Here is a 27,815-nt window from a genome sequence, read left to right as displayed (position 1 = left end):
ACGAGAGTCGACAATTTTCTTCAGGTATGATATACACAGATGAAGCCACTCATCAATGATTAGATCTCGAAGCGCAGTGGTTCTCAACGTTACTTACACCATTACCCGTGAGTGGAATCAGATATTAACCAGTACCCATCCCCCCCCCACCCACCCACCCACCCACCCACCCACCCACACACACACACACACTACCACCACAATCAAAACTACCGCATAACTAAGCTTTAAAATGGAAAAGAATTTTATTTTGATTACCTATACTTTTAAAATGACGAAAGATAAGTGATATTCAGTTTTTGAAGGTTTTTAAAAAAAATCATAAATTAATGAGTCAGTGAAACAATTGGTGCTGCTTATTTCTAACAACGTTTATTTATAGAACGATCAAGCAATTCTTAGTCCATCGCGAATGCTACCTACAGCTCCTCAGAAAAGAAATTTATCTGCAGTAGTTGCAAAACATGCTACTCTTCACCAATTCTCTCTCCAGCGACACTTGATTCACACACAGAGTGCAGCCACATTTAAAATCAACCAAGATAAAATGTGAGCACTATACTTACTGTTTGTAAATCACTTCGTTACTGGAAGGCTTACTTCTGAACTGGCAGTAATTGGAAGATCTTAGACTGTCAGTGCTTTGCGTCACTAATAATAATAATAATAATGTGTAGGCGCTAAGGCAATGCAGTAGTAGTCTGCATACAGGGTAGTCAGAAACATTCTGAAAACCTTGTAAGGTTGGTTGTGTTCAGAAATTATTTTTTCTTGAAAGTTCGATACGTTGCGCCGTTTAAGAGTTATTTAGGACTGAAATTAGCCAGTCAGGTCACTGTGAGCGGAAATTCAAGCAACATGCCAGATACAATTAGTGCCAGTTGTTCTCGTAGCGTATATGACAGCTCACGAGACTGCTCAGACCTTGACTCGGGGTCTATCCTTAATACCGCTCCATATCCAATTTACGTATGCTCTCTTGTTCAGTTTTAGCAAGTCAAATGGACAACACGTTTGGCGACATTATCTCTGGCAGTCCGCTTGAATTTGCGTGCGCAACAGGCTGATGGCTAACTTCAGTGCGAAATTACTCGGAAACGACGTAGCGTATCGATTTTTTTTTCTTAAGCTGTACTCAGCACAACCTGACATGCAAAACCCTTACAAGCTTTTCAGACCCTTTTTGACCACTCTACATAGTTACTGTTGTGCTGTCAATTAGTTCGTTTAGCTGCTGCGAAGTGAATAATGAAGAAATTTGTGATCCGTTGCGGTAACTCATTTTATGAGATATTTAAACATATGTGACGCACATGTCCCAATTTTGGTGGCATAGATGTATGTTACAAAATTTAAAGTGTGTGTCTGGTGGGTGAACTATGTGAGGAAGATGTTTATAAAATCACAATCTGTTATCTCTACCACCTTGTATCACGCTTAACGCTAGTACTTGAAAACAAAGTAATTACCGGTGATTTACGTATTCAGTATTATAATTTTACAAAATAGTGATATAGTAATGCTTTGATTGACTATTCCGTCGGTTCTTGGTAGACTATTTTTTACATTATAAATGAAAGACACACAACACTGGTTATTTGTTACACAAACCGGTTTTCAGCTGTTACGGATTCACCAGCTACGGATTCACCAGCTGTGCTAAAGTAAAATTTTGTTGAATGAAAAGTTTTAAACTAGTGCATCTACAGAGTATCTCCATTTCTAGAGACGAAAAATCCTAAATCTAAGATTAATACTTTCATCTCTGGAAATGGAGATACTCTGTAGATGCACTAGTTTAAAATCTTTGAACCAACAAAATTTCACTGCACCACTTCCTTATCTTTGTATCTGATTATGGCGTAAAAACCCAAAACCGGTTCGTATAACAAATAATAAATATTGTAGAATATTACACAGGTGTTGTGTATGTTTAATTTATAATAATAATAGTAATGATCTTTTAAAAATAGTTTGGTTTCATGACTGAACGACAGTTGAACACTTTTGTTTTTACGACTCAGAAAATTTCATTTTACCCCTCAGGGGGTAACCACCACCAGGTTGGGAACCACTGCCGTAGAACATGTCGCCAGCTATGTTTCACCTGGTGTTACTAATAGTCTGGAATATTTTTATGGGATTAAGATCGGCTGATTTAGTAAGCCAGTGGTGGTGCGACAGTGTGGCTGACTCTTCGTCAGACGGGAACGTACTACAGCACACGGCTGTTGTCATCCTGGAAGACGGCAGTGTCTACAGCATGCCCAGCATGAAGATGTAGAAGCAAGGCAGCACTTGGTCACCTTGTATGTTGAAGTAAACATTCTGGCTCACGTCCACTGAGTGAATAGCCATACGTAATGGTACGAAAACACCACTAACGTATCACAAAGGCATGATCGACCGTAACTAAACCTTCCACACACATGTGGGTTAAACACCACAGTGCACCGTCGGTACAGTCGACACCTTGCATCATTTGAGAAAGTGGCGACTGGTTGTAACCTCCCCCTCACTTATCGACCTCAATGACAGTGAAAAATTAAACCGCGTGTACCTAATGGAAATTTGGGAAAAGCAATCGTCACCGAGGTTAATTTGTCGGTAAAGAGGGAGGAAAGGGTTACATCTAAATGAAAGGAAAAATGCTAATGAACTGGTGGAAATTAATTTTGAAATAGGGGTAAAGTTAATAAAGAAAGTAAATGTGCGGCCGTTACGTTAACAATCAACTAGCGGTAATTAGATATTTGAGATTTGGGGGAAATTACGGTCGCCAGTCCTAAGGACAATTACTATAGTAACTGAAAAAGAAAGATTATTACACATATAATTAGCACTAGAAGCGTGGCAACTGAAGGTTGACAAGTGTAGTGTGAAAACTGAAAGTTTGTCAGAAGTAATAAATTTCGCTACACCCTGACTTCATTTAGCAAAAGAATTAATAAAACCGGAAAATCGAAAGTTAATTTAGTGACTGAAGTTAATAGTGAGCTTTCTTTCTGAAGCACATCGAAATTCAGTAAAATACGGTTAGTCTTGGACTACCTCAACAATCATTTCAAAAGCTACTTGAATCTACGCAATTTAGAAATAAGAGATTTAACTTTGAACTTGAATTAAATGATTCTGAACAATTAACAATAGTAAAATTTAGTACGTACCAAGCTGAGCTGCAGTCACAGATAAGCTAAAATATGGTAACAAAACTAGCACTCTTAATTTGTGCTTGTGTAATCTAAGTATTGTAGCCAGCTATGGATACTTTAACTGAACTTTGAAATTAAAGCAGTGAAATGGAATTATGCTGGCGTTTGAATTTCAACGAGACTCGGGTTCATTTCGGAAAAGGAAGGGACCCTGCTTGGTAATGCAATTGGGACAATGAGCAACAAAGGTTCATGCTAAGTAGCTGTAATTTTGTGATGCAACAATTTTAAAAGTTTGAAAAGCTGAGGTCTGCCATACAGTTCTAAAACTTTACGTGCTTCCAGTCTTCCTTGTTGGTTGATTGAAGGTTTGAAGCCGTCGATCGAGGATGTGGCGACAGTCACTCATTGTCGGCCGTCGCTGTTGCAGAAGATGGATGTTGGCGCGCCTTCTTCTCGACACGGTCACCAGACGAAACGGGCTCTTGATGTGCGCCGGCTAATGCTTCACGTCCGCGACACCATGTCAGAAACTATCATCGCAAGTCGAGCGCAATTACATGCTGCCAAACCCCGAAAGCGCGGCAACTCGCGGGAGCTTCACACCACACACCTGCTCCACTCGCTACTCCAGCCAGACTCTCTATGCTCAGCCCGCGCTCCACGCGGCAGAGTTCACTACCAAATATCCTAAACACTTTTGTTCTCCACACGACCTATCGATGTATTCGTTCGATAGCATAGTTTTCCCTAGGCCAGACCCAGCGTATAAATACAAATAATATTCACAAAACAAACCAATATATATACAAACAGTAAAACAATTACAATATATAAAGAGACAGAAATGTCATATCTTGAGGTAACAAACCAAGGAAAAAAAATTATAGTACAATAGATGGAAATAGGAGGATATGCATTTCCGGCGTTACACGTGCCCCACATTGTCTGAGGATGTTCGTGTAACGTAAACAGACTCAGAAAATGTCCCAAAAAAGAAACAGCGGAAATGCATATGCTCAAAACATCAAAGAATTTAGCATTCGTCTAATTAACCATAAACAAATTTTTAGACAATAATAATTGAGTGGAGACACTCCTAATCTTATTCCACTCTGTCATCTTGCACAAAATAAAACAGGTTGACAACATATCAAAATTCATAGAAAACATAGAAAATGGTTTAGCTATTCCAAAATCATTAAAATTCGTAACACTATAAGGAATGGAATACTATTTGCAAAATTAATTAGAGTGCATGGTCATAAAAACAGGTAGATCAAAATACGCAAATAAATAATTAAATAGACTACACATTTTGTATAACCTTTTCATAATTAATATTCTCGTCACGAGAATCTATTTAACACTAAACAAGAAAATAATGTACAGCAGATCGACAAAAACATAAATATTAACAGCAGAATTCTTTCACATCAGCTGTCCGGGAAGAAAAAACAACTCCACCTTCCGTACTCGCAAGTACAAAGAATGCCGACAGCGGCACAAGAGCCAACAGCGGCACAAGAGCCGACAGCGGCTCCGCCTTGCCAGTATTGTTGCGCCCGCCTGTGCGGCATGCTTGATCTCACTCGCCCTTGTAACGGCGTTTCCAGAACGTCCGTTTCACTGAATTCTTTCGGAAAAACTCACTCCCGAGTAATCTCAAGGAGTCCATAAACACTATCATAGTGGATAACTCAACACTGTCCATCATCACACGCATGTACTAGCCTGAAACTTAAAACAGCGTCTAAGTACATCGGCAATGACTAGTAAATCACATATTTATGAAATCTTACAGCTAGTTACAAAATCATATTTACATTCCTTAATCTACTGTGACTCAGCTGAAAACCTAAACTAGCAGCTTGGATTTTTCAGTTGATTAGATCATTATTAAATTAATTAAAATTAAATTGATTAATCAAAATTAATTACTTATTAATTACAACTTCTTTAATGACCTTGGTCAGTCAAAAGCATGGCAATCTAGCAAATCGTTAAATCTTACACTCTATTTTACATACTGTACAAATTACCCATTGTGTGGTATTAATCCTTCCTAGGTTGGTACAATTTCAAGTCTACAATGTTGCGTATACCTAATAGTTTTCCAGGGCTTGGATACTCTAAGCAATAAGCATTTGTGTGAGGTATACCAATGACTTTATATGGTCCATTATAAACAAACTTAAATTTAGAGATTTCATGGTCTATCTCGCTCGATTTCTCATGAGCTTTTACAAGTACTAAGTCTCCTATTGCAAACTTAGCAAAACGCACTTTAGCGTAATGACGACGTATGCGAGCATCGGCTTTTAGTTTCATTACTTCTCGCAAACGATCTTTTTTCACACCAATACTAATGTCAATCCGTGGAGGGAATTTGATTATCTCTTCCAATTCACTTTCTACACTTTTGTCAATGCCGAAATTCCTCACGTTACGGCAGTTCAAATTCATTCCTACGTCAATGTCATCCGGCCAGTTAACAATGTGTATAGGCTGATATTGCCTACGCACACCGTCTCCTGCCTCGTCAAAACTAACTACTATTGTTTTATCTTGTGACGTACATGTCAAAGTTTTGCTTTCGCAATTAATCACTGCACGGTACTTTAATAGCCAATCTAACCCAATAATTACTTCCGTAGTTAAGTCTGGCACGACGACAAACTTTTGTTCAAATCGTGCCCCACATATCTCGAAGTTGACAAAAATCTGTTTTGTGACCTGTTTACTGGCCTTCCCAGTAGCACCGATAATTTTCACTCGTGTTACTGGCATAACTACGATGCCGGGTCTGTTTCTCAGTAACTCAAATATTTTCCCAGATACAGCACTCAATTCTGCACCGGTGTCAATCAACACGTTTAGTTGTAGGACGTGCATATTAACAGACACTACTATCTGCCTACACTTGTCCTCGACTGTTTCTTTATTTTCCCACAGTAAATCCTCGTCTATATCCAGGTCATTCCAGAAAAAACCATCCGGCTTTGATCCTAAATCCGGTTTATCTGGCGGCTTTTTCAGCCTCTGTCCACATACAGTTTTAATTTCAACACGTCTGTCCTGAGGCTTAGTCTGTAGCTTCGCCTCCAATACCGAAACCTTTTCCTGTAACTCGTCAACTAGTGAGTGTTGCTTTGCTATCGATTCACTAATTGTCACCTTCGTTGATTCCTCTTTGGTCAGATTGATCTCATCTGCCAATCTACCTAGAGGAATGTGCGCAGTAGTATCTGCAATTACTTCCTCTAGACCTGCACAACCCACACTGCTATCGTCTGACCGTATAACGTCAGCTCTAACCTCATACACTCTGTAATCTGCGTGCTTTTCTACCAATCGTGTCCGGCTATCACTAAAATTTTCATAATCTTTCTCCTTAATACTCTCACAATGTTTAAACTGGAGGTTTGCGTCGGATGGGTCGGCTACTTCTACCACTATAACTTTCGGTAAAGTCTGCCGGTTAGGGCCAGAACTTTCCGTTACTACTTCAACATCCATCTCCTGTGGGACGAAACACGACGAACCTTGCTCGTGCTCCCCATTAACATCAACTATTTCTAGTAAAGCCTGCCGGTTAGGGCCAGAACTTTCTATCACTTCACAAATACTATCTTCCTGTGGGACGAGACGCGGCAAATTCTGCCCGCGCTCTCCATAAATACTTCTCCCGTACAGGCCCGTGTTATCCGACATCTGATCTTCTCTCAACAATTGCGAATCATTCTTAAACTCAATCTCCAGTTCCGCTGTGGGTATTACAGCTGCCACTTTATAATCGATTTCCGGAACACTACTTAAATTGTTCTCACTGACAGTGAATGTATTTTCTACTGCCGTGTATACAGCTGATCTACTACTTGTGGGCGCACTCCTTTCTCTTAACACTGGCACACTCTCCCGCCGTTGATTATTCCATACGGAATTTTCATAACGACGACACCTGGGTTTTCTCTTGTTATTGGGCCTCCAAAATTTCTCCACGCCCGGTCGGCCCCTCACCGGCGCGGCTAATGGTTTCCCTGTCTCGTCCCAGCAGATACGCTCCCCGGATGCTGCTGAGGCGGCTGATCACACCCTCTGGCGTTATTACTATTCTGTGAAGCCCGTATCACGTTAGTATGATACTGGTTTCCGTCATTCCTGTTATTATTTGCATTGTACCGATTGTTATTACGGTCCGAACCATTATTGTTATTGCTGCCATGGTTGCGGTATGCATTATTCCCATGGTTATCGTTGTTGTGGTTGCTGTGGTACCCGTTGTTGTTACCACGGCCTCTACCACTGTCGCGATTATTGCGCCAATTGTCCTCGTCCTCCAATCTTTCCAGGAAATCATTTATTGTCCTGTAATTGCTTCCTACGTAGCGTTTTGTATCATCTGGAAGCTTTTTGTAGAGTTCCCAGACTATTTCGGATTCCGTGCGGCGATCACGCAAATATTCCAACTTGCGGATCCAGCCCTCACAAAACTCCTTCATCGAACCGCGCGAATTCGCATCGAAAGGTCTCGATACGACAAATTCGCGCCAGACACTTTGCTGTTTTTGCTCTGACCAGTATTCAGCCAGAAACAAATTTTTAAATTCGTCAAAAGTCAGGTTCGTAATGTTGAGGTTTAAGCCCCAACGCTTGGCATCACCAGCCAACACATCAATAATCGCATTAATTTTTCTCTCATCAGTCCATGATCTGGGTAAAACTCTTTCACAATTCTTAATGAAATCCGTCGCGTGTATACCGCCTTTTTTCAAGGGGTCGAACCGCTCCTCTTTCGTCAACAATTCCGAACTATGTGCATAGATTGACACATAGCTCTGTTTTTCGTCAAGTTTCTTTTCTAATTCCGACACTCTCGTAATTACTTGGCAAGTGGTTGTCGCAAGCGTTTCTACTTCCCTTTTTTTCTCTTCGCAGGTATTAGCCTGCTTCGTCACTTTGGTATCTACTTCGGATACTAAAGCCTTTAAAGTTTCCACCTTCTTTTGATCCTCTTTTTTCACTAACTGAATTTGTTCCGTCACCTTATTCTCGATGATCGGAGCAACTGGTTCTCCTACACTTTTCTCGATTCTGCTAATTTCGGAATAAAAACGAGTATTTATGCTCGCAATTTCCGCCTGAACGCCTACCATTTCCTGTTTAAGATTACCGATTTCGGTATTAATTACAACAATATCTTCTTTGATTTTATCAACTTTTGTGTTAACAACTCCAACATTGTTGTTAACAACGTTAATAGCTTTATTCTGATTGTCTAGCATCCGTTCAATTTTTTCAGACTGAGCTTCTTGCTTGGCAGCCTGAGCTTCTTGCTTGGCAGCCTGAGCTTCTTGCTTGGCCGATTGACTCTTGATTTCGTTAATCAAAACATTCAATAAATCAGTTAAATTCCCGGAAACTACCGGTTTTACTTCCGTAGCGGCTTCCTCTTTAATTGTCCCCCCGTATTCGTCATCAAGGGATTCAGATTTGATTTTCACTTCCGATTCCGAAACATTTTCTAAAGTTTGGAATTCAATTTCTGCTCTTTGTTGCGTTTCGGCGGTCGCGTCTTTCATGCTAGCCGCCTGCCCCTGAACAATGGGTACCACGGTGCGCGTTTCCCACTGTTCGACCGATTGTTCCGTATCCAAGACTACCAAATTTTGGCAATTGTTGCCTTCACTCATTTTAATAATTTTCAATGTAAATGCCAAATCTCAAATATAATTAGGATTACTCCCACTACTTATTCTCGCTGATGTAACGGCCTGTACGTAACCAGTACTTTGTTACGAGATCTGCACCATACGAAATTCGTGTCCAGAACAACCTCAAATCCGAAGATTGTCCTATCACCAGGTCGCCACATGTAATCCCCCTCTCACTTATCGACCTTAATGACAGTGAAAAATTAAACCGCGTGTACCTAATGGAAATTTGGGAAAAGCAATCGTCACCGAGGTTAATTTGTCGGTAAAGAGGGAGGAAAGGGTTACATCTAAATGAAAGGAAAAATGCTAATGAACTGGTGGAAATTAATTTTGAAATAGGGGTAAAGTTAATAAAGAAAGTAAATGTGCGGCCGTTACGTTAACAATCAACTAGCGGTAATTAGATATTTGAGATTTGGGGGAAATTACGGTCGCCAGTCCTAAGGACAATTACTATAGTAACTGAAAAAGAAAGATTATTACACATATAATTAGCACTAGAAGCGTGGCAACTGAAGGTTGACAAGTGTAGTGTGAAAACTGAAAGTTTGTCAGAAGTAATAAATTTCGCTACACCCTGACTTCATTTAGCAAAAGAATTAATAAAACCGGAAAATCGAAAGTTAATTTAGTGACTGAAGTTAATAGTGAGCTTTCTTTCTGAAGCACATCGAAATTCAGTAAAATACGGTTAGTCTTGGACTACCTCAACAATCATTTCAAAAGCTACTTGAATCTACGCAATTTAGAAATAAGAGATTTAACTTTGAACTTGAATTAAATGATTCTGAACAATTAACAATAGTAAAATTTAGTACGTACCAAGCTGAGCTGCAGTCACAGATAAGCTAAAATATGGTAACAAAACTAGCACTCTTAATTTGTGCTTGTGTAATCTAAGTATTGTAGCCAGCTATGGATACTTTAACTGAACTTTGAAATTAAAGCAGTGAAATGGAATTATGCTGGCGTTTGAATTTCAACGAGACTCGGGTTCATTTCGGAAAAGGAAGGGACCCTGCTTGGTAATGCAATTGGGACAATGAGCAACAAAGGTTCATGCTAAGTAGCTGTAATTTTGTGATGCAACAATTTTAAAAGTTTGAAAAGCTGAGGTCTGCCATACAGTTCTAAAACTTTACGTGCTTCCAGTCTTCCTTGTTGGTTGATTGAAGGTTTGAAGCCGTCGATCGAGGATGTGGCGACAGTCACTCATTGTCGGCCGTCGCTGTTGCAGAAGATGGATGTTGGCGCGCCTTCTTCTCGAGACGGTCACCAGACGAAACGGGCTCTTGATGTGCGCCGGCTAATGCTTCACGTCCGCGACACCATGTCAGAAACTATCATCGCAAGTCGAGCGCAATTACATGCTGCCAAACCCCGAAAGCGCGGCAACTCGCGGGAGCTTCACACCACACACCTGCTCCACTCGCTACTCCAGCCAGACTCTCTACGCTCAGCCCGCGCTCCACGCGGCAGAGTTCACTACCAAATATCCTAAACACTTTTGTTCTCCACACGACCTATCGATGTATTCGTTCGATAGCATAGTTTTCCCTAGGCCAGACCCAGCGTATAAATACAAATAATATTCACAAAACAAACCAATATATATACAAACAGTAAAACAATTACAATATATAAAGAGACAGAAATGTCATATCTTGAGGTAACAAACCAAGGAAAAAAAATTATAGTACAATAGATGGAAATAGGAGGATATGCATTTCCGGCGTTACATGGTCCGACCACACTACTCACCTACAGTCAGCCACTGTCAGAAGTCCTGCTTCTGACTTGTTAGGCCCACTGAAGGCTTGCAAGTTTACGTGTCAGAGTGATTAGCTGACTCGAAATGCCCACTGAATGCAGTTCCCTTTGCTGTGTTTGCCCAGGAACTGTTTGAGCTATATATGAGTTTACTAACAGCTGAGACTGCTGCAGCGTTTGAAATCGAATGCCACTGACTAGGCTTGACGCTCATCATCGGTGCCTGGTGGTTCTTATTTAAATTTTTTACTGGCGCTTAGGTCTGTAGAGATACAGCCATTTACATACAATTTTCAATCTTCAGCTGGTTTGCATAAGTTGGCCACAACATTTATGTGTAAGTAAATGGAGAGATGTAAGTAGTTAGAACGAAGAACCATAATTAGACAGGGTATTGGGTCAGGCCATTTAGAAGAAAGGAAGAAAAATGAATGGAAAAAGGAAAGAGGAAAAAATTTAAAGTACCCGTCTCATAACTAGATAACTAACAGATTTACAGTACTGGTAGAAATACTGCCAGTCTACACTGTGTGACAAATTACAGTGAAGCATCCAGAAGGAGGTGAGGAAACGAAATGAAACTTCACCGGTTAGGAGAGTATGTGATGTCACTTCAGTGATTACAAAATCAATTGAAATTTACAATGAACTTGGCGATATTGGCCCTCTTATCAGTTGGCGTTGCACCCCCTCTGGCCTGGATGGATGCGCTGAATCGGCTCAGGAAGGTGTCACAAGGCCGTTGTACTCCGTCTTGAGGCGAGATCTTCCACAGTTGTTGTAACTAGTCCTTGATATACTGGATATTGGCGCTGGGGCGGAGTTAACGTCCAACACATGATCTATCAGGGACAGTTCTGGTGATCTCGCGGGACACGGGAGTATCTTAACACCACGCAGAGAGTTCACAGAGGCACGTGCCGTGGGTGGACGAGCGTTGACCTCTTGAAAGATGGAACCACGATACTGTCTCACTGGAAGTAACATGTTGTGATGACATAGGATGTCTATAAAATTCAGTTATGTCGTCTGAGCTCCGTCAATTACTACCAGCCACTATCCGAAATCACAAGCGATGGCTTCCCACACCAAGACACCAAGAATAACATCGCCGTGCTTCTCCAAAACGCTGTAAGCATGGGACCTCTCCCTAGATCTACTCGCTAGCGATGATCGTTTGCTTTACTGCAGGACTACGTTTAATCGGCGAGCACAATGCGACTTCGTTCATGAGTAGTCCATGCTTCCCGGTCATTGCACCACTACTGAAGCAGTAGTTCGTGTTGTGGTGTTAGCGGTAGCCTACGTAATGGATGGTAATTCCCTGGTCTGGCTGCATCTTATCTCCGACCACTGCTGTGGGATGATACAGAATGTTTCAGTGTGTCCATTTCTTGTTCTCGGATGGCAGGCGCAGCTGTGCTGGGTTACGATATGCTTGGTGCACAATGCGGCAATTCCCACTTCTGGTGATCCGGTATGGTCGACCGGAAGCCCCACTACGAGTATGCGTATCACGACGTTCCCGTACAGTCCATCGCCGAGCCCCGTCACATCCGAATGCCCCACGAACCTGCATATTGTACGATTCGACTAGCCCGCCAAATGGAGTCTGACTATGAAGCCACATTCAGACTCTGTCAGGTGCTGATAAAGCAGTCTCATACTAGTGCATACCTTCATAGTGATCACTCAACCTCTGACGCTATTCACGCTCCTTATGTACGTTAACACGCCTGCTAACACTAAACATGAACAACAGTAATGCAATCCAGTGGCCGTTCTACCTGTTACGGGGAACTGTAACTCAGATTTTTTACATACCTGCCGATGCTTTGTATCTATAAGAACTTACACTGACATTCGATCATGTCTTCTCTGTGCTTTACTTGTTTCTGTCAAGCAGTGTACGTGCTGCATAGGTCCTAGCCGACTCAGTTACTGCTGACTCCATCAATTCGTGAAATTAACAGGCAATTTCATATTTACAAGTTGCTTCTAGCTCATTTTGACAGTGAATGTAAATATGTATATTAGGTGTTTAATATTTCTGCGCATCATTCTTGTATGCCAACGGCCTTGGCGCAGTGGTAACGCCAGTTCCACTCAGATCAGCGCTGTCGGCCCGGTCTAGCACTTGGATGGGTGACCATCCGGACTGCCGAGCGCTGTTAGCAAGCGGGTTTCACTCAGCCCTTGTGAGGCAAACTGAGGAGCTACTTGAATGAGAAGTAGCGGCTCCGGACTCGTAAACTGACATACGGCCGGGAGAACTGTATGCTGACCACATGTCCCTCCATATCCGCATCCAGTGACGCCTTAAGGCGGAGGATTGAGGATGACACGGCGGCCGGTCGGTACCGTTGGGCCTTCATGGCCGGTTGGGGAGGAGTTTAGTTTATCATCCTTGTATACCCTGCAGTCTGTTGTCGTCGAGGCGTCAGCACATATGTTGGAAGGAAGCATTTTTAACGCCGCCAGACGACGAATTAAAGTTGCAGATTGTTGTCTTCGATTGCCACATCCAAAGAAGAAGTGGTTCGCATCCTCCATGATTCCATATTCAGAAAGCGGTGACTAAACAGCATGAATGCGGTGTAGATGCTGTCAGGAGTATGCACGATTCAATATCAATCGTGCTGTAGTGGATACAAACGGCTCTTTGTTTGACAAGGTTTGCATGGTACTACTGTTTGTAACCTCCCCCTCACTTATCGACCTTAATGACAGTAAAAAATTAAACCGCGTGCACCTAATGGAAATTTGGGAAAAGCAATCGTCACCGAAGTTAATTTGTCGGTAAAGAGGTTACATCTAAATGAAAGGAAAAATGCAAATGAAATTGGTGGAAATTAATTTTGAGAAAAGGGTAAAATTAATAAAGAAAGTAAATGTGCGGTCGTTACATTAACAATTAATTGGCATTAATTAGATATTTGAGATTTGGGGGAAATTACGGTCGCCAGTCCTATGGACGACTACTATAATAACTGAAAATGAAAGATTAATGCACATATAATTAGCACTAAAAGCGTGGCAACAGAAGGTTGACACGTGTTGTGTGAAAACTGAATGTTTGTCAGAAGTAATAAATTTCGCTACACTCTGGCTTAATTTAGCAAAATAATTAATAAAACCGGAAAATTGAAAGTTAATTTAGTGACTGAAATTAATAGTGAACTTTGTTTCTGAAGCACTACGAAATTCAATAAAATAAGGTTAGTCTTGGGCTACCTCAACAATCATTTCAAAAGCTACTTGAATCTACGCAATTTAGAAATAAGAGATTTAACATTGAACTTGAATTAAATGATTCTGAATAATTAACAATAGTAAAATTTAGTACGTACCAAGCTGAGATGCAGTCACAGGTAAGCTAAAATATGGTAACAAAACTCGCACTCTTAATTTGTGCTTGTGTAATCTAAATATTGTAGCCAGCTATGAATACTTTAACTGAACTTTGAAATTAAAGCAGTGAAATGGAATGATATTACTTTAATGCTGGCGTTTGAATTTCAATGACACTCGGGTTCATTCCGGAAAAGGAAGGGACCCTGCTTGGTAATGCAATTGGGACAATGAGCAACAAAGGTTCATGCTAAGTTGCTGTAATTTTGTGAGGCAAATGGGACAATTTCAAAAGCTGAGGTCTGCCATACAGTTCTAAAACTTTACGTGCTTCCAGTCTTCCTTGTTGTTTGATTGAAGGTTTGAAGTCGTCGGTCGAGGAGGTGGCGACAGTCACTCATTGTCGGCCGTAGCTGTTGCAGAAGCTGGATGTTGGCGCGCCTTCTTCTCGACACGGTCTCCAGCCGAAACGGGTTCTTGATGTGTGCCAGATAACGCTTCCCGTCCGCGACACCATGTCAGAAACTATCATAGCAAGTCGAGCGCAATTACATGCCGCCAAACCCCGAAAGCGCGGCAACTCGAGGGAGCGTCACACAACAGCACCTGCTCCACTGCCCTCCTCCAGCCAGACCCTCTCTGCCCGCGCTCCACGCGGCCGAGTTAACACTACCAAAGATCCTAAACACTTTGGTTCTCCACACGACCTATCGATGTTATCGTTCGATAGCATAGTTTTCCCTATATATATACACAAATAGTAAAACAATTACAATATATAAAGACACAGAAATGTCATATTTTCAGGTAACAAAATAAGAAAAAAAATTTGTAGTACAATAGATGGAAATAGGAGGATATGCATTTCCGGCGTTACATGCTAATGTTGATATACTGGCATAATGTCAGCGTCTTGATTTCAGGATGTGTTTCTACCTATTGCAGAGAATTGCAACTCTGATCTTTTACATACCCGCAGTGATGTGTGCTCGTACTTGTACAAAGTTACATTGACATCTGACCACGTCTTGTTTGGCCAGACAATCTGCAATTTCGTTTCGTTCTATACTACAGAAAGCCTTGATCGAATACGTTTTGACTTTTTGATTATGAATTTCTCCCAATACGTCTACCTTTCTGTGTGCTGCGGGATAACTCATTTTTCTGCCATCGCTGCTCTTTGGTAAGGCAGTGGTTGATTTGGAATCATATGGATTTTTTTTTCTTTCGGTAATATACTGAATAGAAAGAGAGCTTCCACGATTGTGAGTAGTTCGACCGTCGTGACTGTGTTGCCGTTTTCTGGTTTAAATCTTCTACCGTTTTTTCTTCTATTGTAATAACATGTGCTCTTGGCTCCATCTGTGCAAATAACAGTCGCACCTTAGGAACCAGATACAAATTCTTGTATGGCGAAAAAAGTAATTAATCTGTTCGTTATTTCGAAAGTAAGAGCTATAACTGTTAATACTTGTACTCCGCTGTGAGACAAGACGGTCAGTGCCTTCATGGAAAACGTTTGCGGTTGCCAACGGAAACATGATTGTGTCCAAGCGTGCAAGAAGCAAATCGACGGCCACAAATGTCTTTCGTCAGGGCACCAAAAATATGGAATTCACATGGGAGAGATCAGGACTATATGGAAAATGTGTAAGCTTTTCCGGCATTACCCTACAACAGAATGATACCGTCCGTCAAAATTCTTGGGCGTTTAGACTTGATGGCGCCCTTCAGATTTTGCAACTGGTCCACGTACCGCTATCCATTGTTCCAGAAGGTCAATGAGAAGCGGACCCCTACATTTAAAGTGAAAGGTCATCGTGACTTTCCCTGAGGTGACGTGCAAGGCTTTGGAATTTTTCGGTGGGAGTGAAGTCGTGCTTCCATTGTTGGTTTCTTATGCTTCTTCTCCGCTTCAAACTGATGACACCATGTTTCATCTCCTACGACAATAGGGGACAGCAAATGATATTCTTCGTCGTGATACCATTCTAGGTGCTGCAGTGCTCCTCATCCAGGATGTGGGGAAGCGACTCTGCGCAGATTTTCCGGAACTTCAGATGCTCTGTTATGATGACAAGAGCCATGCCCAGCATGAGCCGAATGTCTTCCACCTTCCGCCGACTGTGTTTTCTTACGGCAACATCCTCCGCAGCAATGACAGAAGGAGGACAGAAAGAAGGTTAGCAACGGTTGTAATATCAGCTAGATGGTATTACCACCAGCCAGATGGTATTACGACCAAGGCTGAGCTTCTTTCTGTCCTGGATTACATCACGGTCGTGAGGCAATATCATTGCCACGGAATCGAACATAATGACACAACGAATAACGACGAGATGGGCCTGTCCTGGCCGACTGCTGTCTTTCGCGACACACAACCTTCTCTAAATTATTTATTCCACACAACCACACGCGCACGTGACATACCGTCTGCCATACGCAGCAGATATTAGGGCATGAATTTCACTTCATTCCCCCACAACCAGAAAGCGCACTAAACCCCGCTGTTCCTCTTTCATCTTTCTCTATAATGAAGTCAGACACTCACACGACTCGCTGATGCCATTTAGAGTCCGTCTAACAGACAAATAGCTCAGCGGTGAACGCTCGCATGTCACTTCCTGATGCCCGCTAGAAGGCACTTTTGCACATACCTATCTGCGCTACCAGCGTCCGCGCCGTGTTCTTTACACTGAAGCGCCAAAGAAATTGGTATGAGCATGGGTATTCAAATACAAAGATATGTAAACAGGCAGAATACGGCGCCGGGCGGCAACGCCTATATAAGACAACAAGTGTCTGACGCAGTTGTTAGATCGGTTACTGCTGCTATGTTGGCAGGTTATGAACATTTAAGTTAGTTTGAAAGTGGTGTTATAGTTGGCGCACGAGCGATGGGTCACAGCATCTCCGAGGTAGCGATGAAGTGGGGATTTTCCTGTACGACCATTTCACAAGTTAACCGAGAATATCAGGAATCCGGTAAAACATCAAATCTCCGACACCGCTGTGGCCGAAAAAGATCCTGCAAAAACAGGACCAACGACGGCTGAAGAGAACTGTTCAATGTGACAGAAGTGCAACCCTTCCGCAAATCGTTGCAGATTTAAATGCTGGGTCATAAACAAGTGTCAGCGTGCGAACCATTCAACGAAACATCATCGATATGGGCTTTCGGAGCGGAAGGCCCATTCGTGTGCCCTTGATGATTGCAGGACACAAAGCATTACGCCTCGCCTGGGCCCGTCCAGACCGACATTGGACTGTTGATAAGTGGAAACATGTTGCCTGGTCGGACGAATCCCATTTCAAATTGTATCGAGCGGATGGACGTGTACGGGTATGGAGACAACCTCATGAATCCATGGACCCTGCTTGTCAGTAGGGGACCGTTAAAGATGGTGGAGGCTCTGTAATGGTGTGGGGCATGTGCAGTTGGAATGATATGGAACCTCTGATACCTACCGAGCGAGGTGGCGCAGTGGCTAGCACACTGGATTCGCATTCGGGAGGACGACGGCTCAGTCTCGCTTCCGGCCATCCTAAATCGCTCCAGGAAAATGCCGGGATGGTTCCTTTGAAAGGGCACGGCCGACTTCCTTCCCCGTCCTTCCATAATCCGATGAGACCGATGACCTCGCTGTTTGGTCTCTTCCCCCAAACAACCCAACCCCACCCTGCTACGTCTAGATACGACTCTGGACAGGTGACACGTACGTAAGCATCCTGTCTGATCACCTGTATCCATTCGTGTCCATTGTTCATTCCGACGGACTTGGGCAATTCCAGCAGGACAATGCGGCACCCCACATGTCCAGAATTGCTACTGAGTGGCACCAGCAACAGTCTTCTGAGTTTAAACACTTCAGCTGGCCACCATATTCCGCAGACATGAACATTATTGAACGTATATGGGATCCAATGGAACGTGCTATTCAGAAGAGATTTCCACCCCCTCGTACTCTTACGGATTTATGGACAGCCCTGCAGGATTCATGGTGTCAGTTCCCTCCAGCACTACTTCAGACATTAGTCGAGCCCATGCCACGTCGTGTTGCGGCACTTCTGCACGCTCGCGGGGCCTTAAACGATGTTAGGGAGGTGTACCAGTTTCTTTGGCTCTTCAGTGCATATAGTCCGTCTCGTTTCCTTTTGACTGTCCCTTGTATTAGTCGGTGCTAAGATTAACTTCAGGTGTATTTCTAAGACCGATTTGCTAAAGTGTTGTTCGTGGCATAGATGCTTTGTTGAGGACTTAAGGCCGGCCGAAGTGGCCGTGCGGTTAAAGGCGCTGCAGTCTGGAACCGCAAGACCGCTACGGTCGCAGGTTCGAATCCTGCCTCGGGCATGGATGTTTGTGATGTCCTTAGGTTAGTTAGGTTTAACTAGTTCTAAGTTCTAGGGGACTAATGACCTCAGCAGTTGAGTCCCATAGTGCTCAGAGCCATTTTTGAGGACTTAGGTTTTCTCATGTCATTTATAGTATCCGTACATGACTACATAAATGGGTCAAGATTTCCTCAATCCAAAATCTTTCCTTCAGAGACATAAATTGAGGTCGAATTAGTCTTCCATCGGTTTGTCCCGAGAAAACTGCACAAGTTCTATAAGGAATTTTTCACTACTGAGGGTATCATCAGACCTCTTAATCACGAATTATTACGAATATCAGATATGTTGTAGATGGACCTGTGCTGAGTACGTGGAGAGTAGTTTTTCATGCGACGGCCCCTACTTTTTGAGAAAGTCGATGTTAAAGTTGAATGCGTACCTTCTACAGGGTGATTTTTTTCCACCGTGTACAACTCTAGGGATTGATCGATGAGAGGATACGGAACAAAGGTCTAATGAACTTATCTCCTGAAATGCATGGTTTCCATTTATTTAATCATACATTGTTACAGACACTGCCGGCCGATGTGGCCGTGCGGTTCTAGTCGCTGCAGTCTGGAACCGCGGGACCGCTCCGGTCGCAGGTTCGAATCCTGCCTCGGGCATGGATGTGTGTGACGTCCTTAGGTTAGTTAGGTTTAACTAGTTCTAAGTTCTAGGGGACTAATGACCTAAGAAGTTGAGTCCTATAGTGCTCAGAGTCATTTGTTACAGACACTGCGGTATAATACGCGCTATACCTTGCAACCACAGTTACAATATATATTGAAAATGGTTTCTATGTGTCTCCACGCATGAGTGTAGGCGCCGTAGCATGTTCTATCTCACACGTTCACATCGGCCAGGCTGCATCCGAACAGTGTCACAAGCAGCATGAATACGATGCTCCAGTGTCTCCACATCTGGAATAGGCACTACATACACGATGCTTTTGGAATGGCCCCATAACCAGAAATCGCACGGGTTGAGATCCGGTGAACGAGTAGGCGATGCAGTTGGATCCCCTCCTCCAATACATCGACCAGGGAAGACACAACTGAGATACGTACGGATATTAATGGCGAGGTGGCCGGGAGCACCATCAGGTAGCAGCCACATGACCCTTCGAATCATCAATGGTACTTCTTCCAGCAGGGGAGACAAAGTCACTCGCAAGAAACGCCGATGGTTCTGGCCTGTTAGGCGTCGTGGAATGAAGACTGTCCCGAAATGTGGTCGCCAATTATCCTCGCCCACACATTCCGGCTGCACGGAAGCTGACGATTTGCCGGCCGCTAGGCGCTTCAGTCCGGAACCTCGCCACTGCTACGGTCGCAGGTTCGAATCCTGCCTCGGCCCGCATCTCGTGGTCGTGCGGTAGCGTTCTCGCTTCCCACGCCCGGGTTCCCGGGTTCGATTCCCGGCGGGGTCAGGGATTTTCTCTGCCTCGTGATGGCTGGGCGTTGTGTGATGTCCTTAGGTTAGGTAGGTTTAAGTAGTTCTAAGTTCTAGGGGACTGATGACCATCGATGTTAAGTCCCATAGTGCTCAGAGCCATTTGAACCATTTGAACCTGCCTCGGGCATGGATGTGTGTGATGTCCTTAGGTTAGTTAGGTTTAAGTAGTTCTAAGTTCTAGGGGACTGATGACCTCAAATGTTCCCATTGTGCTCAGAGCCATTTAAACCAATTGCTGACGATTCGCTGTCACCATACCGTGGGGGCTCTGCATACTGTCCCACTAATGACTTTTATGGCATTCGAAGATACCACTTCGGGTAAAGGTGGCCTTATTTGTGAATAGGATGGATGACACAAATCCCAGAATAGTCGTTGCCTGGTGAAGAAACCAGTGACAAAACTGCTCCCGATTTGGAAAGTCTGTCACTAGTAAGCCCTGAACACTGTAAGTGATAAGAGTAGTACCATTTGTCATGGAGAATGTTTCACACGGTCGTCTGGCTTACCCTGTACTGGCAGTCCAACTGCCTGGTTTTGACACGGCGGTCGTCATCCACAGTGTTAATCACACTTCATTCCAAGTCTGGTGTCCGAACATTTCGGGTACGTCCTGCATGATTTCCTGCTTTCTGAAACGACCCTGTGTCAATCAAACGGCGAAACATTGTTGCAAACATTGAATGTTGTGGTTACTGTCGGCGGGGATAGCTCTCCCGCTACAGCCTTGCTGCCCCCCGCCCGTTGCCATTTGCCTTTCCGTAAGTAAACACCATGTCGGCGAGCTCTCGATTCTAATGTGGAACCATTGTCAACAACGCTATATCACATCCACCGCAAGGTGAGAGCAAGAGAAGTGAATCGTGCTCAACATTACCAGTTACTATGGCAGGAGAGGGCGCTAGGGCGTGACGTATAAGGAACAGTACCACACTCTAGGAGGAAACCATGCATACTGTAACTGTGGCTGCGTGGTACAGCGCTTACTAGACCGCAATCTCTGTAACAAAGTATGATTCAATAAATGGTCTCTAGCATAGAAACCATGCATTTTTTGGAGATAAGTTCAATAGAAAATTTTTGTTCCGTATCCTCTCATCGATCTATGTGAATAGGATGGATGACACACATCCCAGAATAGTCGTTGCCTGGTGAAGAAACCAGATGTTTGCTGTAATTATACATCTACATCATACTCTGCAAGGCACCTAATGTTGTGTGGTTGAGGGTACTTTCAGTACCCAAGAGTTTGTACACGGCGGAAAAAATCACCCCGTATAAAAGGAACATTGTTCGTGTGTCGACCAAGCGAGCGCAGCGCAGCGGCTAATGTTCACGGCTACCACGCTGGCGGTACGTATTTGGCAACCATCTAATGTTTACTTTTAAACGCAGATTACATTTTTCACGAACAATTTAAAAGTTCTCCCGCTTTGCCAAAGACTATTAGAGAAACCGTTTCGAGGGGACATTCCATAAAAATTCATCTGTAATTCTGCACCAGATTAGTGCACCTGTTTCCACTGGAATGATTAAATACGCATGGCCCGTAACGAAGATCATCGACGAAAGCGCGATCTGTTTGAGTTCAAACGAAATGTGTTTTCCGGTATCACTTCTGAAAAAAAATGGCTCTGAGCGCTACGGGACTCAACTGCTGAGGTCATCAGTCCCCTAGAACTTAGAACTACGTAAACCTAACTAACCTAAGGACATCACACACATCCATGCCCGAGGCAGGATTCGAACCTGCGACCGTAGTATCACTTCTGAAAAATCCGTGTACCTGCAAGACAGTAGTTTTCTTGAAATGTTTGCGGTGCTCTAAGAATTTTTGTTTCAATTGCTTCTACGACAAATACCATCCGAAATTCTATTCTAGCAGTGCAAGTGATAACGAGTATGCCGATTCTGTAATCTATTCTATAACATACGTAATCCATATTCAAAGAAAGTTTGCTGTAATTTATTAATGAAATTATATATCTACATCTACATCATACTCCGCAAGCCACCTAATGTTGTGTGGCTGTGGGTACTTTCGGTACCACTATCTGATCCGTCCAACCCAGTTCCAGTCGCGAATAGTCCGTGGGAAGTAAGCCTCTGTATTCGCTCTAATTTCTTGAATTTTCTCCTCGTGGTCAGTAATATGTTATCTGACTCCTGAAAAGTGATGTCCCGAAATTTAAGTAGCAAATCTCTCTGTGATGCAAAACGCCTCTTTTGTAATGTCTGTCATTGGAGTTTGTTTAGCATTTCCGTAAAGCTCTCTCGCCAGCTAAACGATCCCGTGACGAAACGCGCCGCTCTTCGTTGGATCTTCTCCATCAGTCCTACATGATAGGGATCCCAGAAAGATGAAAAATACTCAAGAATCTGGCGGACAAGCGCCTTATAAGCCACTTCTTTCGTGGAGTGACATTTCCTTAAGATTCTTCCTATGAATCCGAGTCTGGTTTCTGCTTTTCCCACTATCTGCTTTATGTGGTCATTCCACTTAAGGTCGCTCTGGACAGTTACGCCTAAATATTTTACGGCAGACGCTGTCTGCAGCTGTTTGTCATCAATAGTGTAGCTATATAGTAGTGGATTTCTTTTCCTATGTATGCCAAATACGGTACATTTATTTACGTTCAGGGTCAACTGCCAGAGCCTGCACCGTTCATCAGTTCTCTGCAGGTCGTTCTGGATATTCTTACTATCTTCTGGCGTTGCTACTATGGTATAGACAACTGCATCATCTGCGAATATCCTTAAAGAGCATCCGACGCTTTCTACGAGATCATTTATATATATACTGTAAACAGCAACGGTCCTATCACACTTCCCTGTGGTTACTCCGGATATTACCTTTACATCTGTCGATTTAGTTCCGCTAAAAGCGACTTGTTGAGTTCTATCTGCAAGAAAATCCATTCGCAGGTCTGCTCCGATACTCCGTAAGCTCGTGTTTTTTTTCGTTAAACGGCAATGCTGCACGGTGTCAAATGCCTTACTGAAATCAAGGAACACGGCGAAAACGAATATTCCCCAGTAGTTTTGCACGACATATATTATTTAATGATATTTTGTATTACGCAATTGGAAAAAAGAAAATAAAAAAGGAACGTAGCCGACCAGGGTTTGAACCTGTACCACCAGCTGCCAGAATGGTAGCCAGAATGGCAGCCCCTGCACTACGCTCGCCCACTCCAAACATCACTAACGTTACAGATATACATAAATGAGCCAAAACATTATGACCACCTGCTTAATAGCTTGTTTGTCCGTCTTTGGAATCAAATACAGCACTGATTCTGCGCATCAGGGATACGATAGTTTGTTGGTAGGTTTGTGGACGTATGTGGCGTTAGATACTTAAGCACGTGTCATGTAATTCGCGTGAATAACGGGCTGGTGATTTGCGCACGCGGTGGTGGCGCCCGATAGTGGCCCACATGGGTGAGTGGTGGCCGAGGCATCGACGTGAGTTCACAACCACTGTATCACAGTTCTGGCTCAGAGACACGGTCACTTACACTGCTAAAACATGACACTGCCGCCGGCCGGAGTGGCCAGGCGGTTCTAGGCGCTACAGTCTGGAACCGCGCGACCGCTACTGTCGCAGGTTCGAATCCTGCCTCGGGCATGGATGTGTTTGATGTCCTTAGGTTAGTTAGGTTTAAGTAGTTCTAAGTTCTAGGGGACTGATGACCACAGCAGTTGAGTCCCATAGTGCTCAGAGCCATTTGTACCATTTTTTTTTTATGCCGTTGGGGAAGACATTAAGCATGAAGGGATGCAACTGGTTCGCTGTCTGCATGTCTTCGATTACTACCACAGGTCCCATGCAGGCGCAGGAGAACGTATCCCACAGCATAATAATGCTCTCATCAGCACATTTGGAGCTGCCGTTCACCACGATGACGGCGTTTGTGGAAACGACAGCCGACCTAACGTAGCAAAAATGTGATTCATCCCAAGAGCCCGCACGTTTCCTTTGATCATTCGTCGAATCCCAATAGCCCCGCGGCCACTGATATCGTCGGGTCAATATGTGAACATTCAGGGGTGGTCTGCTGCGGAGTTCGATGCTCAACAATGTATAATGAGCGGTGTGCTCCCAAACACTTGTGCGTGCACCAGCATTGTGCTCTTTCGGGAGAGACGCCTCAGGTCACCATTTATCTTATAGAGCAGACAAGCCTCCGAACCCCACGTTCTGTGTAGGGTTGTGGACGTCGAACCATTTAGGCGGCTAGTAGTAGTTTCACTGTCCTTCTATCTGTTTCCGTGGATGGTCAGGACAACAGCACGTGAACATTCGACCAGCTTCGCCATTTCCGAGATACTCGTTCACAGGCTCTGCTTAATAATAATGTGCCCTTTGTCAAAGTTGATTATGAATTTCCCCATTTGCAGCCCGTATCTTCTCAAGGGTGAGCCCGTCCGTGTCTGCTCCGTTTACATACTATTGTTATCGCGTCACGTACCCGCTACACCACCAGGCGGCATCCAACGTCGCGGTGCGCAGTGGTCATAACGTTTTGCCTGATCAGTGTAAAAGTGCTCATAAAACTTAAACATCGATTTTCTCGTAATCTATGGGCTGTTGCCTGAAAAGTCACTAGCAGGATACTCAGCACAGGTCCCTACAAAACACCTGAAGTCCCTACAACACACCCGAGACTCATCAAAATCAGTGATTAAGAGGTCTGATGGTCCCCTTGGAAGATATTACTTTCGCGAGCACAGTGGAGGTTCGTTCACTTCATCGAGAAGTGCGTTACTCTGTGTAGGCGTTTGGGTTCAGTTTAATTCAGATACCTTTATATTGGCCCTTGTTTAGTTTTTCGGCGGTTATAGTCTTTGTACGACCGCTGTTGTTACACCAAGTTACATGACTGCGACTAGTACTCTGTTCCTTGTAGACACGTTGGATGGTGCGCACCGGTACAGCAACAAATTCGGCAAATTCATTCATGATTTGGCCATGGAAACATCCAAACGCTATAGCTCCTTTGAGCTTACTGCACGTTTCGTACATATTTTCTTTCTGTAGTAGTATCGAAATTTTAGCTAACCGTAAATGTAAGGTTTGGACAAAAATTTGGAAACACCGCGCGAAATGCGTGCTCAATACAAATGCAGACGCTGGGAATTTGATCACGAGCAGCACCTGCGCAGTGTGCTCAAAACGTTGCAAGTGATAGCAGTGGCCAAAACAGTGTTCTGTGTAAGTGCATTTCGTCGAAGCTAAGTGAATTCGAATGTGTGCAAATCGTTCGTGCTCGTATATTGGGTGTTTCTGTAACCAAGGTAGCCAAAGTGTTTGGTGCGTTAAGAGACACCGCACCAAAGATTTACACCGCTTACAGGCAAAACAGAGAAACATCATCCGCTAAGTTACGAAGCGGACAAACAGGTGTATTGAGTGGTCGTGGCGGACGATCATTGAGAAGGATTGTGGCTAAAAATAAGACGTCAGCTGCAATAGTCACTACAGAATTGAATTTCGCACTCACGCTCACTGTCAGTACCAAAACAACTCGAAGCAGTGGAAGAGAGTCACTTCCTCGGATGGGTCTTGTTTCATGCTGTTACCAACTTCTGGCTGAGCTTACTTCCCAAGAGTGAAACATGGCGGGGGTTCGGAGATGATTTTAGCACTCATATCGCAGTATGCCATCGGCTCCTTTATTACTTTGCAAGGTAGGATTACTGTCAAGGATTATGTGAACATTTTGGTTGATCAGGTTCATCCAGTGGGATAAAGTTCGTTCCCAACGATGATTCCCTCTTCCGAGACGAAAGGGCCCCTGTTCACAAGGCTCACATCGCCCATGACTGGTGTTGTGAGCATGAGCATAAAATGTCGCACGTCTCCTGGACACCACAGGCACCAGCTCTCAATATTATTGAGCCTTCGTGTTCTCCTTTGGAGAGAAAGGTTCTTCATGGCTATCCACCACCATCACTGCTACCTGGATTTAACACTATTTTTCAGGGCAAATGGTATAAGGTTCCCTTGAAAACTAAGCAGGACCTATATTTATCAATTCTGAGGAGACTGGAAGCTGTATTGAATACCAGCGGTGTTCCCACATGGTATTATGCATGGTAATGGACTGTGTTTTTGGTGTTTCATTATTTTCGACTACCCCCCGCATGCTGTTCAAACAACTAATGGAAATGCAGCCGACTGAAGTCTTGGATAATTGCCCATATTTCCACATGTACATCTCCCATAATTTGTTTCAACATTTTGTACACCGGGAGAATTTCAGGTTACAATAAATACACAGTCAATCCATAAAGTTTCGGGACTGGAATAATAAAAAAAGTCAACAAAGCTTAAGATGGTAATTATAATGCTTCAAGTGTTCTATATATATTGTCCCTCCTGTTGAGTGTAATGCATAGAACGTTTAGACTGTGTGAAACTCTCAGTAAAGTCCTTCTTTGTGATGTTGTTCAGCTCGCGCAACACATTGGTTTGAACATCTATTATGTCGTTTAGTGCATTGACCCTTCATGTGAATTTCTGCACTTGGTCGTTTTGTGGTAAGTTCGTTATGATAACATCGTCTCGTCATACGTGATGATTTTGTTCGGAAAAATATTTTTGCATTTCAATCAAGTCGTGGCTGGAGTCCAGGATCGTTGTTTTCTTCGGCAGTCAAAGAGTGCGGGACAAACTTTGCACACACTTTTCTCGTCTTCAAAATATTGTAGAGAATAGCTTGAATACTTGATTTGGATCGTGATTTTTTTCTGTTTTCCGTCTTTCTATAGTTGCTTAAAATTCGTGGGTGTATGTTCCGTCTATGTAATTAATTGAAGGCAGTTTGTCTATTGCCATACGCGCTTAGCTTCTTTTATTGGTGAAGCATCTTCATTGGCCTGCAATACACGTATCTCTTTATAGATATACATGTTGATTACAAAATGGAAAGTGCAAGTGATATATACGGCCAACTGGACCATGGAAACTGACGAATACATATCCAGGACCACAAGCATGAGTTAATAACGCTGGAAATCGTAAGTAACACCAAACCATAATTTCACATCACAAAATTTGTGCTATAAAAGTTGATTCTAACCTAAAAATACACTCCTGGAAATGGAAAAAAGAACACATTGACACCGGTGTGTCAGAACCACCATACTTGCTCCGGACACTGCGAGAGGGCTGTACAAGCAATGATCACACGCACGGCACAGCGGACACACCAGGAACCGCGGTGTTGGCCGTCGAATGGCGCTAGCTGCGCAGCATTTGTGCACCGCCGCCGTCAGTGTCAGCCAGTTTGCCGTGGCATACGGAGCTCCATCGCAGTCTTTAACACTGGTAGCATGCCGCGACAGCGTGGACGTGAACCGTATGTGCAGTTGACGGACTTTGAGCGAGGGCGTATAGTGGGCATGCGGGAGGCCGGGTGGACGTACCGCCGAATTGCTCAACACGTGGGGCGTGAGGTCTCCACAGTACATCGATGTTGTCGCCAGTGGTCGGCGGAAGGTGCACGTGCCCGTCGACCTGGGACCGGACCGCAGCGACGCACGGATGCACGCCAAGACCGTAGGATCCTACGCAGTGCCGTAGGGGACCGCACCGCCACTTCCCAACAAATTAGGGACACTGTTGCTCCTGGGGTATCGGCGAGAACCATTCGCAACCGTCTCCATGAAGCTGGGCTATGGTCCCGCAGACCGTTAGGCCGTCTTCCGCTCACGCCCCAACATCGTGCAGCCCGCCTCCAGTGGTGTCGCGACAGGCGTGAATGGAGGGACGAATGGAGACGTGTCGTCTTCAGCGATGAGAGTCGCTTCTGCCTTGGTGCCAATGATGGTCGTATGCGTGTTTGGCGCCGTGCAGGTGAGCGCCACCATCAGGACTGCATACGACCGAGGCACACAGGGCCAACACCCGGCATCATGGTGTGGGGAGCGATCTCCTACACTGGCCGTACACCACTGGTGATCGTCGAGGGGACACTGAATAGTG

At 43.9% G+C, this 27,815-nt stretch overlaps 1 protein-coding gene across 3 annotated transcripts in view; it reads left to right on the top strand.

Moving 5' to 3' along the window:
* The window catches only part of LOC126251967 (uncharacterized), a 241,164-nt gene that overhangs the window by 208,301 nt on the left and 5,048 nt on the right, over positions 1-27,815 (top strand). The window lies entirely within an intron of this gene.

The sequence above is a fragment of the Schistocerca nitens genome, chromosome 4, assembly GCF_023898315.1.
Source record: "Schistocerca nitens isolate TAMUIC-IGC-003100 chromosome 4, iqSchNite1.1, whole genome shotgun sequence".
NCBI lineage: Eukaryota > Metazoa > Arthropoda > Insecta > Orthoptera > Acrididae > Schistocerca > Schistocerca nitens.
This window is presented reverse-complemented; position numbering and strand designations above follow the sequence as displayed.